General features: G+C 41.2%; 2 protein-coding genes across 2 annotated transcripts in view; one reads left to right on the top strand and one right to left on the bottom strand.

Moving 5' to 3' along the window:
• LOC146439229 (spermatogenesis-associated protein 7 homolog) overlaps positions 1-8,171 on the bottom strand; it is a 47,005-nt gene extending 38,834 nt beyond the window's left edge. Inside the window, exon 1 of the mRNA XM_085054828.1 lies at positions 7,947-8,171. The gene's annotated coding sequence lies outside the window, so the exon portion shown is untranslated. The remainder of the gene's footprint in view (positions 1-7,946) is intronic.
• Positions 8,172-10,768: 2,597 nt separating this feature from the next.
• Positions 10,769-14,639, top strand: part of KCNK2 (potassium two pore domain channel subfamily K member 2) — a 127,273-nt gene continuing 123,402 nt past the window's right edge. The window contains exon 1 of the mRNA XM_085054823.1: positions 10,769-10,869. The gene's annotated coding sequence lies outside the window, so the exon portion shown is untranslated. The remainder of the gene's footprint in view (positions 10,870-14,639) is intronic.

The raw sequence follows: 14,639 nt of genomic DNA, 5'->3' as shown, positions 1-14,639 counted from the left end.
TCACAATGGAGGAATTTCTTAATCCACCACGATTTATGACCACCTCTGTTAAACCTGTGTAAGACACAGTAGGGAATCTATACCACACACTCAATAGTAACCTATCCAACAATAAATTAAGCCCTGATCTTTGCAGTCATTAGGTGAGTGAACAAGACCCAGATACAGCAGGGGCTCATTTCTGTTTAATGATGTGTTTTGTTGTCAGCATAGTGTCTTCAATTTCTTTGTGTTTTCTGCATTTCTGTAACAGCTGAATCTGTCTCTCTGCAGATATGCTGCAGCAGTAACTTTCATTTGTGCCAAACTGCTTTAATTTCACTGGATTATAAGAAATCAATTCAATTGGTTAGTGTTTTATTTTGCTATTTGACATCCATGCACAGTTCTTTTAACAGGAGAAACAGGGTCTAAATAATGTGAGAAAAATCAGGTCTTTTTACAGCAGATAGATAGATAAATGCTAAAATGCTTTACCTATTGGTTTGTATCCTATAGGAATTGTACCTCATGGATGTAAACCACAGCACATCTAAAAAGGTGACAGTAAAATTGCTGACTGAAAGTTAGAAAATAGGGAGATGCCTTTTTACATTTCCACTAATTACAATGCACAGATGCAACATAACCTTGCTATTGGCATTCACAGAAACCATAAGACAGACTCCTTCTGAATATTTTATATGGCTTACAATGAAACAGGTTAAAGCATACAGCTAAGCATTTGCTGCTGTGAGAGGATCATTCTCCAAGAACAAGGCATTTGATTCTGAAGCTTTGTAGTTGTCTCCAGTAAGCTGCTGAGCAGCATCAGCTCCCAGATTTGAGGGCTTTGTGTGTTGGAAAATTTGGCTCTCATTACAGAAGTTAGTGCAGTTTTTAGGAAGGTTCCAGCATCAGTCTAGTCTCCTGTGCTATTATTCTCTATTGACAAAATATCCTCTTTCACATAGACATATTTTAGGATTTATCTCCACATATTATAGTGGGCTAAAAACTTGGGCTTATATGAGGCCATTCCCATCGATGAGAAAGTGGAAAGTTTAGAACAGTTCTGAAACAGAAACAGACTTTCTCATACACATTAAGCAAAGGCATTTATGCTTGAAATAGGGGTTTTCTATTGATAGAGCAAGTTAGGGTAAAAAGGAATGGACTTGCACCCACAGGAATGCAGAACTACAGTGTCTAAGATATGCATTTGGTGTTCAGACCTGACTAATAGACATGCATTATTTCTCAGCATCCTAAAATCCACATTGATTTCCTACTGGACAGGAATCACTCTGAGTCCATATCTCAGTACCTGCAGAAGCCTGCATCCCTTATAAGGCAGCAGATATGGAAGCAGCATTTAAAAATTTAATCCAGAACATTAAAGCAAACCCAGCTTGACTATGGTTTGTGCAGTACTTTACAGCTGGTCAAAAAAATTCCAGAAAAATAGGATTTTTTGTGGCATTATTTGTCGGTTTGTCAAAACAGAAATATTTTGCAAAGAAAGAACTGGGTTGCTCTAAAATCCATAACTAAAGCCTGCAAGGAATCCTGCCAGCTGTAGGAGAGCAGAGGCTCCCAGGACTCAGTCACACCATATGGTCTACCCTCTGCTGGGTCTGCAGCCAGCCCAACACTTGCTGTTTCCAGGCCCACCAGCTTTGCGGAAGTAGCAGGACCATCCTCCCTCTCTTCTGAACCCCAAAACTACATTTGGCTTCCCCACTGAGCAGCAGGAAGCCTGAGACCTTTAAGAACTCATTTTATGCCTAATCTCTGAGTCTTGAAGCCCTGGGAGGTCCTCCCCTGGGCTTCTCAGGATTCACTCTGGCACAATCTGCTAAAAAAAGGTGAAAATTTGAAAGCTTTGGAATCTGGGAATCAAGACAGACCCTCTAAATTCAATTAATAAAAAAAGAAAAAAGAATGTAAAGGCACAAGCAGAGGGGTTCTAACATATATTCTAATAAGGAACCATTCATTTTCCTTAGTTTTGGGACTTCTTGTGAAACAGTTCTGTCACTCAACTGCCCCTACTAAAGCTTATCATACTTATATGGGATGAACACTCTGATATTTGTGTTTTGTGGTATTTTTTTATCTGATATCGTAAGCCACGTGATTAACTGTTAAGAGCTGGAGGCAAATTAAGCAACTGTTACAGTTACATAAGTGATACCCTAGCAAGCCCCTGAGAAGAGATGGATGAACCCAAACCCAGGCCATCCTCCCACTGATCATGGGATCCAATTTTAGCAGTGTGCCTGTCAGCTGCAAGGCCCCTCCACAGAGCAAAGACACTCCTTTTCAAATGCCTTTGCTGTCACTGGGTGGTATCCACTTGTAGCTACAGAGAAAACATGGAGAAGCAATGAGAGACAGATGAAAGCAAGAAAGATCAAGGCGGTCCTTCATCAAATTCCTTTGATGTATGAGGGAGATGTTACAGTTTGGGTGTCTACACAGGCAGAAAAATAAGAACAGGAGACAAATAATAAGAAAACCATAAAAGCATGTGGAAAAATTATGACTCTGCTCTTTATTTTCTCTCTCTTGACATTAGCAAAACAGAATGTGGCTTAGCTAGTGATATATTTTAGGAGGTTGTCTTTCTTTTTATAAGTGCTCAGACAATTTCACTCACTTCTGGCTGTCATTTCTGGGTAGCTGCATACAGATCAATTATTTCTTCTCATCCAGGACAGATTCATAATTTCCTAGTAACACTTTCAAGATTCTGAAATAAACAGAAAGAGCACCTTAATTGTATCAGTCCTTTTATCTCAATTAAACATCTGTGGGCTGCTCAAGTACTGATTAGCCTATACTCTTGCCCTGCAGGATAAAGAATCTCTCTTATTGGGCTTCTCATGGGCCAGAGCTCATCTGCAAATTGTTATCATTTACACAGCATCCAAATGAAAGAACTTGACAGCAAGGAGCCTATTCATTAATATATAACCTGTAGTTGATGAAGCACAAATTACATGATTGCCTTGGAAAGTAACTGAGCTACCTCTCAAGTATGCAGCCATGCTGTGGAAGCTCCTGGATTTCAGTGGGCAACACAGTCAAGTACTAATTTTAATAAAGGCAGGAACACTTTTTTGGGTTTCTAAAATAAGCATGCTGTAAGTGAAGCATTTCACATTTATCAACAAGAAATATGGCCCCTTCCTGGGCAGGTAAAAGCAAGATATAAATAAATTGATGCTGTCTCTGCTGATGGATATGAGCCTGCTGCTGGCACTTTACTTCAGTTATTTTAGACTCCTTTGAAAATTCAAGCCCTAAAATCACAGTGACCCCCCCTCTCCCCCCTGTTTCTTCCAAAAAATCTATTTTTGTTCTTAGCAGAGAGAACACAATAGCAGGATGGGTTTAATACTGTGTCTCCCTTCTACCAATGCCCAACACTCACCATGGACATGGCTACACCTTGGAGTATCCTTTTCCCTACTGACTGGGGGGTTTGTGGCGGCACACAGCTAAGGATATGCAGCCTACTCCACCAGCATGCTCTGCTCTCCCTTAGAGCAAGCAAATGTTTTCTCTGTATTCCCTGTGAAGAAGGTCGAGTGCTGTGCTAGTGGAAATTTCCTTGAGCTTCAAATTGCTGTGAAGGGTTTTGCTGTCGTGACTCTGCAGCAATGTACTATCTGTCATATTGCAGGAATATGTTTATAATTAGTGCCTAACTTGGAGAATCAAAGACCATGATGCACACCTTTTCCCCTTCCAATCTGTCTTGTCTAGTTAAACCAGAGGTTTAAATTTTCTCAGGGCAATAGTTGTCCTTCACTCTGTGCAGACATGTGCCTCACAAAATGAGTCTTGATCTGCCACATTGAAGCACTAGCACAGCCCAGCCAGCAAGTCACGAGAAACAATCTAAGTACAAACAAGCATTGAAACATGAGATGGGTGCTGTTGGAAAACCCTGGGGTTTATGTGTCAACCACACTGGTCAGCCAAAGATTGAAGGCCATTTTCCCCCAAAGGGCTGAGAAAGGAAAAAGGGAAAGTATTGTGTTCTTGTCCTGCTCTTAGACTTTGCCAGACATCTACTTATGGCCAGTCCTGGAGACATATTTGACTACATGAACTTCTAGTCAGATGCAGGGCAGCACTGGTAAAGTGTTTTGACACTTTACAGCCTTCCTATCAATGATAGGATATACAATATAAGTTACAAATTAGAAAAAACTATTCAGACTCAGTTTCTTCTGTCAGTATAGCTTTGATGATAACTTGTCTCCATTGTTTTGAGCAAGATAAACCCACAGGTTGCATCAGGGTCACTGACCTACAAACAGAAGAAATCACAACTCTACCAGTCTAGCATGTTTTATTTACTATTTGATCTCCTCTTGCCTATAAAGGCTGAAATTGGAACTAATGCCTAGTAGGAAAAAAAAAGAAAGAAAATCCACATGTACTCTAATTAACAGGCCTTCACAAAATTTATTCTCTTAATTTTATCCTGGTGTTTGGATGCCAAGGAATGGCAGGACATGTGTGAATTACACTAATTTAGAATAAAAAATATACCATAACAAAAGAAATTAAATGGACATGTTGAAAGAGAGCACAGAAAAGAGTATTTAACCAGAGCAGCTGGTAATTGCTGTCTCTTCTCCCTTGAGTATTAGATATTTTTTCCTTTACTTGACTGGATTTCCTCCGCTCATGCACATGCTTTGACTTTTTCTACATGACATGACATTGGAATGTTATTGCCTGACAAAGCAAGAAATTTTGAAACCAACTTCTGTTCTATGCAGTGAGGAACTGCTGAATTTTCCCTCTTTTTGTCAGGTATAATGCACTGTAAGACACAACAAGTGTTCCGAACAATTGCTAAAACTACACTATTGAGTGAATGAACTACGTGAACAAATCTATCACTTATTTTTTTTAGGATTTCAACAGAAAATAATTTCATCCCTTTAAATTGCCATGCTATTTATTATTATAGTATTATTTCTATTTTCCATTTTTCAACCTCCAGAACTGTAAACCATCCCTGATGTGCCATGTGGTAGGTCAAAGGTGACCATCTTGAACATAAGATCTTCACAAGGAACTGCAGTTCCCATTTGAAACCTGCTGGCTCACAGCAGTAAGCTACAAGTTTCCACAGTTCACAGAGGTAATACGGCCTCTTCCTGCAGCAGCTGCACCAGATAGAAATAACAGACTGATGGTTGACGAGGAGAAAGAAAAAACTGGGAACTTCTTCTTTTCTCTATGTTGTGTCAGGGGCATGCTGTGCACTTGGCAGGGTGGCCAGGAAGCTCAGCCCAGCACCTTCGGCACTGGGGAGGCATAATCAGTGTCAAGTGTCACAAAGCAAAGTCACCATCAGCCACAAGTGTGGCCACAGCAGTGACATGGGAGGGTGGAGCACTGGATGCTAACCAACTGGAAATTTCTCCAGAGCAGGCAAAAAGCTCCCGGTGGCCAAAAGCCAATAAAACAGCTCTGCTCCATCCAGTCATAAAGCCTCTAGCTCAAGGATAGCAGGAACAGAGATGTTTCTGTTCCTAAATGCCAAGGGAAAAAAAACCCGTAAGAGGCTGCATGAAGCATGATTCAGGGGATAACTACAGATCCAGTACAAGCCACTGAGGTTACGGGCACTGTCTGTTCAAGAATCTGAGCTGTGACATGTCAATGAAACAAAAGTTCCTCTGTATCAGAACTGCAGTCCATCTAGTTCAGCATCCTACCACCAGGATACTGCCTTTGAAGTACCTGAAAAAACCCCTCCAGCAAGTGTACATATAACCCAAGTTGTTCTTGTCCTCATATCACACCTTGTAACACCCAGAAGTTTTCTCCTGAATAAAGGAAGAGATTAATTATTCTTCCCAGTAAACCTATTAGAATTTGCTACAGAGTAGTTGATACATCAGTTTGTCATCTTTAAACACAATTAAAAGGATGAGAAACAAGATCTCAGTGTTTATCAATACATTTTAGTACTAGCAAACACTTCAGCAGCTGCCTTGAAAGCATTTCAATTCCTCTAAAGTGGCAAGTAGTATTAACTCAGCATTTTAAAATTTTCCAAATACTCCTGTGATCTGTATACGGTGACACTTCAACTAATGAGGCCAAATTAACAACTTCAAAGTTTTAAATTACAGAACTAAAGACAGCCACTTATGTCTAAATGAGCTGAGATAAAATTAAACCCCTGATTTACAGCCAAATTCGCTAAAGTTACACTGTCACAAAGTTAGTGTGATATTGGAGGACAGGAAAAATATGTTATCAGACATTAATCCTAAACTCAGCCAAGGCTGAGACCAGCAAAATTTTGGGAGAATTATAAGTGGTAAAAGTTATCACCATATGTTTGTGAGATCTTGGCTTAATCATCCTATTGCAGGATGAAAAGAATGATATTTTAATGTTTCTTTCCTGAGTGACAAGCATAAAAGCTTTCAGTAAGAATTCACTCCCCATGCAGAATGGGGCCAAACAGTTGTAAATAACTAAAAGAGTTAAGATTTTCTCATTATCTTAATGGATCAGGCTGCCAGTAGCAGCCAGGTCTTGAAGTCACTATTTACCTACTGTACCTGTATATTCCTCAGTGTGTCTTAAAAAAGATCTCTGGACTCTTCATTTTTGGGCAACTGACAGCTCTTTGTGTGTGAATGTTTCTATAACTTCATAACCATTTCATTTATTTAGATGGGAACTTGTTATTTTGTTGCAATTTCTTAATATGTTCATACTATGCTAGCCCAGAAGTCATCAGGACACCTTTTCGTATATTTTAATTTCTTTGTAATTCATTAAGAAAAAGAGTAGGGAAAAGCCCTCATAAAATCTGTTTCCTATTGTTATTGTTTGCAACTGGCCCAATAAAACACTTAAAAAATACAGTATGACTGTAATTAATAAGTACATTTTACTTGTGATTTTCAATCACAATTGTAAATTTGGTTCCTGCTCCGGCCCCCCACTAAAGTCCACCATGATGTTGACATTGGCCTCAATGAAACCACAATTTGATCCTCTGGAAGCTCACAGGTGTTTTCAAGCAGAAGGTATGAAGAAATATGGGCAGGTATGTGCATGTTTGTGAGAGCAACAGAAAGGCCACACCTTTATCTTGTATTCCAAAGCTATGTACTCAAGTAGTTTCTTCAAATAACACGAGGGCTTGGCTGAAAGGGCCTTTGTTGACTGCTAACGACTTAAGAAAATGAGCTCTTCAAAATGTGCAGCAATGCTGGACTGTTGCAGCTAAACTTATTTTCTGAAAAAAGCTGCTTTCTGCTAGCAGTTAATTAAAGAACATGTAGTTGATTACAATGAATCCTTCTGAAGGAGGTCCGAGTATCCTCAGATGCATGAACATTTGTAACATGGCACTTATCGAGCTACTGCAGCAAAACACTGGCTGGCCTCATCATGGACACTCAGCTCTTCTTCTCGGTAAATGACCTACACTGGTGTGGGAGAGTTTTCTGATTTTTATTTGCTCTTTCTTATCTTCTCAAATAGTGCAAGACTCAGATCAGAAAGCAAGCGGAGCATTCAGTAGGAGAAAATGACATTGTTTAAAACTACAGCACCATGAAGCCAACAGACTACTGACAGAGGACTCTTCCTATTTTTTTATTTTCACTGTGCAAGCAAGAGCATTCCTGTTACAAGGCGAAATTAGTTAACAGAGCGAGATCATAGAGCATAGTAGGGGAGCCCTGCTGTTCCTTGCAGAAAGCACGTCAGAACTGAAAGGAGGAGGTATGAAATGCAATTCCCTGCTGCTCGCTCTCTTAAGGCACCGGCAGCTCTCCGCTGGAGGCCTGCGAGCTGCAATCAAAGCTTGCCCTGAGAGACCTTCCCCACCACAAAGCCATGAGCACCAGCAACACACCAGACTAGAAAGCTCTGATTAAATTTTAGCTCAGTCCTGGAAGCCTTACGTGAAGGAGGATGCTCAGCTCTGCTGCTTCCGAGGGAGGCTCTGCAGGGTATCACAGGATCATAGGGCAGCTGAGGTGGGAAGGAGCCTCTGGAGGTTGTCAGGTCCAACCGCCTGCTCAAGCAGGGCCACCCAGAGCTGGAGGCTCATGGCCAGGTGGCTTTTGAATGTCTCCTAGGAGGGACACTCCCCGGGCAACCTGCGCTGTGCTCTGTCATCCTGCCGGCGGGAAGGGATTCCCGGTGTGCAGAGGTGCCCGCCGTGTCCCCGTGTGTGCCCATGGCCCCGCTGTCACTGGGCATCCCTGGAAGGGCTCTGCTCCCGGCTCAGCTGCCCGGGGAGCACCCGCGGTACCTCGCAGGCCGAGGAGGAACGCAGGGAAGGAGGGAGCCAAGGTGCCGCGGCGCCAGCCTCACACAGCAGCACCCCGGCCGTGATCCGCCTGGGAAGGAGCGCCTTGTCCTGCCCCGGCCGTGCTGCCCCTGCCTCGCTGCCCCGCCGCCATCCACGCACGCCCTCCCATCCATCCATCCATCCATCCATCCATCCATGCATCCATGCATCCATGCATCCATCCATCCATCCATCCATCCATCCATCCATCCATCCCTCCATCCCTCCACCCACCCACCCATCCTCCCTTCCCCCCAGGCCCTTCCCGCGGGCGCTCTCCCCCCGCAGCAGCAGCAGCAGCAGCGGCGGCGTTGGCGGGGGCACTTCGGAGCCGCTCCAGGCGCTGCTATTTATAGCTCAGCCGAGCTATTTTTAGAGGCGAGAGCGGGTCTCGCTCTGCAGCAGAGGCTGCGGAGCGTGTGCGGCTCAGAGATCACACGCGGGCGGCCGAGGGATGCGGATGGGAAGTGCCCGCTTGGAATATTGAACATTCGGGGCTCCAAGGCGGGGTTCAGCCCCTCAGGCGGCCCGGGACAAGCCCAGAGGGGCACCTGTACCAAAAGGCTGAGGTGTGAGTGTAGCTAAAGTGACCAGAAGTGCAATATTGACTGTCAGGAGGCCCTGCGAGGGCTGTGCCTTGGTGCCCTTCTGAACAAGGCGTCTCACTGAAGGTGTCACAAAAATCCCCAAGATTTGGGAAGCAGGAATGCCCCCCGCACATTTAATGTTCAGAGTAATGTTGGCAATATAAAGAGCTATTGATTGAGATGAACACTTGAAGCATATGTATCAGACATAAAAGTGCTTAGTTATCAATATTTACTCTTTAGAGCAATCTCAGAAACAGGCATTATTGTGGGAGTTCATTAGCTTTTTTGAGAGCGTGCACTCACCCTGAAGGGTATGTCCTCTCTTTCCTTGGTACGTTAAATTCACATTAAATTTAAAGGGAGCCACGTGTGTGTAATGAACCAGCGTATAGCCCAGGGCACGCACACTCTATAACCAGCCTCCATTATCTGCATTAAGTGACCAGAGGATAAATTAGGCCTCACGTGAGCACTACCTTGATATTTCCTGCAGTTTTTAAAAAATGTGTTTATCCAGAACTCTGAGTCCACTCCCTGTCAGATCATGCAGCTCCTGAAGAAGATGGTAAGAAGCTGTGTGACAATGCAGAGCTGGAACTGAAGAGACCTCAGTGGTAAGAACACAGGTCATGGGATCAGGCAAAAATGTTATACCATAAGCAAAGCAACAGCATAGGCTCATGTAAATTTTAAACAAATTCTTCATGGGATTGTTAGCAGGGACTAAATCTAGCATTTTCAGAACCCAGATAGTGTTTTAGCTCTTCACCTGAAGGAGTATTTTAGTTAATATTATAGTTATATAGTAGTACAGTTATAGGTTATATACAGTTATAATAGGTAGTTATAGTACACTCTTATTCATTGTGCCTGAGCCACTGGAGGGGAACAGCTTTGTTTTAGCCAGTGGGTTTCACCTACTGTAGAGTAAGAGGAGAGGAAGGGCACTCTGAGTAGAACATACTGGTCATTGGTGCTCCTTTTGTATACCTAATGAGGTTTAAACATCAATGCCATGCTCCGGAAAACAGTATAAGTCGAACAGTATAAGCAGAACACAAATTGTTGCATTGCCTTACCATTGTTTATGTAGAGAGTGCCCTGTTGTTCCAGAGTCGTCCTAGAAGTCCCCTCTCTGAAGACCATCTTCAGCCCAAGTGGCATAGAGGGCAAGAATGGATCAAGAATGAAACAGAAATTGTACAGGAGAGAGGTTAAACTTCCAGCTTCAGAGAATCGTTCAATGTTTTCAGTCACTTCACAAAATATGCCCCAATGGCAAGTGGAAGACAGACTCTCTACCTAAAAGTCTACAGATTAATGAAATCAGGCAACTAGACATTTTTGTCTTCTAACTTCTTGTCTTCTAGCAGATAACTACAAGTGACAAACGTTCTGAAGAGCAAGCTATGTTTTAAATTTCACCTAGGCAGTTAATTTGCATTGAAATAACTGAGTAGTCCTCTAATTATCCCATAGTTCTGTTGATGATAGACAGGAGCTATAGCTCATACTCTCTCAGTTATGTTGGTGTAGCAAGAATAACAAGTAGCTAAAAAAAAAGCATTTTTGTTATTGAAGTCAGGACACGCATGTCCGAATTCACACAGGGAACAGATGTCATAAGTAAGAGGATATCATTTATCCACAGGCACCGTTTGGGGTCGAACTAGAAAGTTGCCTAGATCACATGCCTGGAATCAAGAAAAGTTGCTCTTAGTGTGCTGTTTCTTTTACAGTCAAGACAAGGCTTTTTCATCCTTTAAACACCTACTTTTCTCCCATCAGTCATTGTTTTGATTAAAGAGGAGGAAAACCAAAACAAACATCTTATGTAGAAGATATACAGCTATTTTGAAGAGCTTCCTCTACAAACTCTCCTCTTGGGACCCTCTCTCATAAAGTGGATCTCTAGTCTGAACTATCCTTCTCTGTGAACAGGTGAGTTTGTATGCTTTTATTGCCTTTTCAGCTAGGGCAGGTTTGTCGTTTGTATTTAATTAGCATATCTTATGCTGGCACCCTTGAAAATAATAAAAAAAAAGGTTTGTTGAAAGACAACTATTAAAGAAATTCAGAATGCTGAGGAATAAGCAAGAGAGTAAGGAGATCAAACAGAAAATTGCAGGTTATCCTCATAAAGACAAAATAAGCTGTCTGCTGTTCTTTCTTCCTTTTCTTTAATTAGACTTAGCAGCTTCTCTTCATGCTGACCATGGCAGAGTTTTGCTTGCAGCCCTACTTTTGTAAAACTCAGTAACAAGATTTTTTGGAAGACCCTATTTTGCAAGAGTGAGGCAATCTCAATCTTACTGTATATAACAGATTTGATATGTTTCTGAGCTATGTTTGTCTCACACCTAAAGAAAGCAATAAATAGAACTCTTTCAAAGTGATTTGGTCAAAGTTATACGCAGTGTTTGGGTTTGCAAATGTTGTTCAAGATTAAGCAACTTTTTATTTCAATTCACAAGTGGGAATAAGAAGCTTTAAACTTGATTATTGTGACATTCTAGTTATGTTGTTATTTTCACTTTTTTGGGTACAATTTAGTCAGGAGACAACATATAAAGAAGTAGTAATAAATATTGGTCTGGTTCTGTAACCTTTTATTTGAGTGAGTAATAGCACTGAGACTGGAAGGACTGCTACTACTACAGGTAGCGCAGTGATGGGAACATTTTGTTTCTTAAAGATTTAATTAATTAGTAAAATACAAGGAAGATGTATAAAAATTCAGTGTTGCTGGACTTTTCAAGAGGCGTAGTGACTAAACAAACAGTTGAATGATCTAGCAGCAGCAGGAGACCTGCTAATGCAAATACTTAGTGGTGTGACTCATAAAAAACAAGCTGAAAGAAAAACATTAACCAGCTTGCCCTTTCTCCCTCCCTTCTTCCCTCCTATCTGCTTTCCTGTCCCCCTATCCTCTGTCTTAAAAGCACAAACAGATCAACACCACAGAATTTTTCCCTACTTGCACATGGTAAATCCAAAAAAATTGGTAAGGAAGGCAGAAGTGTGATGTCATTACACTTTAAATTGTAAACCAATCTGTGTCAGTCTTCCTGTTGCTGAATCCCCAAAAGAGGTCTGAAGAGATTTTCTATCTGGCTTGCTGTATTTGTTAGTCACCATCTTGGTGTATAGGGCTAATCCAAATAGGGAGAACAATCCTGGAGTAAAAAAAGACATCAGGTCTAAAACTTCAAATGCAGTGGTGCTGCAAAAACCCCTTAGAGGCTTTAGAACCTGATTTTCAGAACGATAACTATCAGACCTAACTATATAATCCCAATTTTCAGCAATCTTAATGCATCTGTGGGATTTTCATATGAATTCAGATTATTATCCTTTTGTTCTCTGCTTTCTTTCACTCTATGTTTCATTCAGTGGATATTGTTAAAAGCTGGGTGCATGATGATGTGTTTGAAGTTTTCTCTGTAGTTGTCTGTGGCTTTATTATTCTAGATTTTCTTTCCAGGAAGCTGCAGTCACATGAGTTTAACCAACATACCTCTCACATTGCGAAGTGGTCACATTAGCAAAGAATGCTAAGAAGAATTTGACCACATTTGAACCAATGTGAGATTCAAGTTATTAGAATTGAAAAGTATTATTGGCTGGGGTTGCCATATACAATTATCACTCAGGGGGGAGACCTTTCTCCTAAGGGGCTCCCTAAAGTACAGGTTTTACTTGTTTTACTTCTTTATTTCTTTTACTTCTTTACTTTTACTTCTTCAAGTGGAGATTGTACATATTGCAACTCCAAGCACACCATAAAGGCTGCAGAATTAAGATGTTGCTGAGATTATTCCAGCATCTTCTTTTTTTCACATGGAATGTAAAAATCTACGTTCTCACTCATCACCAAGCTAAACTGATGGGTACTTAGAAATGTACTCACATCTGCTCATTTTTCTCCAGACTACACCTTCATGACACAGTTATAAGTTGCTCTTGTTTTTGCTGAAATTTAAAAAGTAAAATCTATCCTTACTATTTATCATATAATATATAAATAGCCTGGTTTGTTTCTTGGAAACCTTAATTCTTACTGAAATAAACTGGTAGAGGAACAAGTTTCTAAAATACACGTTTCCAACCACTGGGAGGAAGTCTATCTTACAAATATATTTCTCATTAATCTGCAGTAATGATCCAGAAACTCAAAACAGCAGGAAGGATAAAAATATAGAGGCAAGCCTGAAATAACTTGTTGACAGAGAAGATTTAGAAGTAAATTTAACTTCAATCTCAGCTACAGTGACCACTTGCCACTCTGGTTTTGCATGACATTTTATTCTGTGCCTTTTACTGGTTCATCACAGATCTGTAGAGCAGCCACTGTGCCTTGAGCCTTCATAGGAAACTACACAGCTGAATGCAACACTGTAAGAGAAGGCAGGATTTGGGAGCTGGTACAAGAAGTCTGCTCTTTAAACCTGTTTGAGGGTAACCCATCAGTACCTTCAACTCATGATACAGACTTTGTAGGCAGAGCTGGTAGATTTTACAGGTCCTGAAGTCATGAAGGTAATTAGGCATTATGGTGATGAAGTACCTCAGCCTGGATGAACCCATCGACGAGCCATACAGAGCACTGCAGGAAATTTGTGTCTGGAGTGGCACTCAAGATAGAAATGTTCAGTCTGGTAGAGTATCTTTAGGCCCTGTGTCAAGTTAGGCTTGAAGTGGAGGATTTAACATCTTCACCTGAGACTCTGCTGAGTATTGCTTTTCTTTGTTTACTGCAGAAGATACATCTGCACAGTGAAAGGAAGGATGAACACAGATTCAGCCTATTTTAGAAAAAAAACAAGATCAAATATAGGTTTGCAGACTGAGCTTCATTTTTCCAAAATAAAACTCATGATCCAGTGATTCCAAGCCCTTCACATTCAAAGGAAAAACAAGAAATATAAATGTTGATAGACATACATGAGATTTAATTAATGATATTAGTAAGAATTCCAATTATTACCGTCATTGTTAGTAATACAATTATTTCATTAACAAGTTAAAAATAATTAGATGTGTCTGTTTTACAGTATTTTCAACAAATCTCAGTATGGATGTAGATGGATGATCCTTGTTGAAGAGAGGGGATATCTGCTGAAATATTTAATTTTTGTTAGCAAGGGCACATTCCATGGCATTGCCATGTCATGTGTTACCTTGGCTGCAACATTATATTGCCTAAATCACTATGAAAGCACAGTTCAATGCATTGTGCAAGAGACCTGGTGACTGCTTCCCAGCAATGATGAGAATGAGTTATGAGCCTCTCTGCCTCTTCCTAAAATAACAGGGAATGAATTTCATGTGGGCAAACACTTGACTCATTCTTCTTGGAACTGATAGCTTACCACACAGGACTTGGAGGCTGCTCAGTGAACCAGTCCACGGTTCACAGGAAGAAGAAGCCTCCAGAGGAGCTCAGACACTCAAAGAATAGCATTCTTGGCCAAAAATAACTCTGAGCACTGAAAACAAATTGAAAAAAAGTGTTGGTCTGCTTGTAAATCTGTTGCAGCAACATGTATCTCCAGTCATATCTGAGAGATGAATGGTGCATCCATCTTTGTCTCTTCGCTCTTCTGTTTCCAACCAAAGCTTCTTCCCAACCAAACCAGCACCACATAGGATATACATAGGCTTGTGACCATGAGTCACACGATCTGTGTCAGCTGCTGCTGGTGAGGACC

The sequence above is a fragment of the Lichenostomus cassidix genome, chromosome 3 (genome assembly GCF_008360975.1).
Source record: "Lichenostomus cassidix isolate B80296 chromosome 3, HeHo_3.0, whole genome shotgun sequence".
NCBI classification, from domain to species: Eukaryota; Metazoa; Chordata; class Aves; order Passeriformes; family Meliphagidae; genus Lichenostomus; species Lichenostomus cassidix.
Note: the sequence above shows the minus strand (reverse complement) of the source record. Positions and strands in the feature narration are given on the sequence as shown.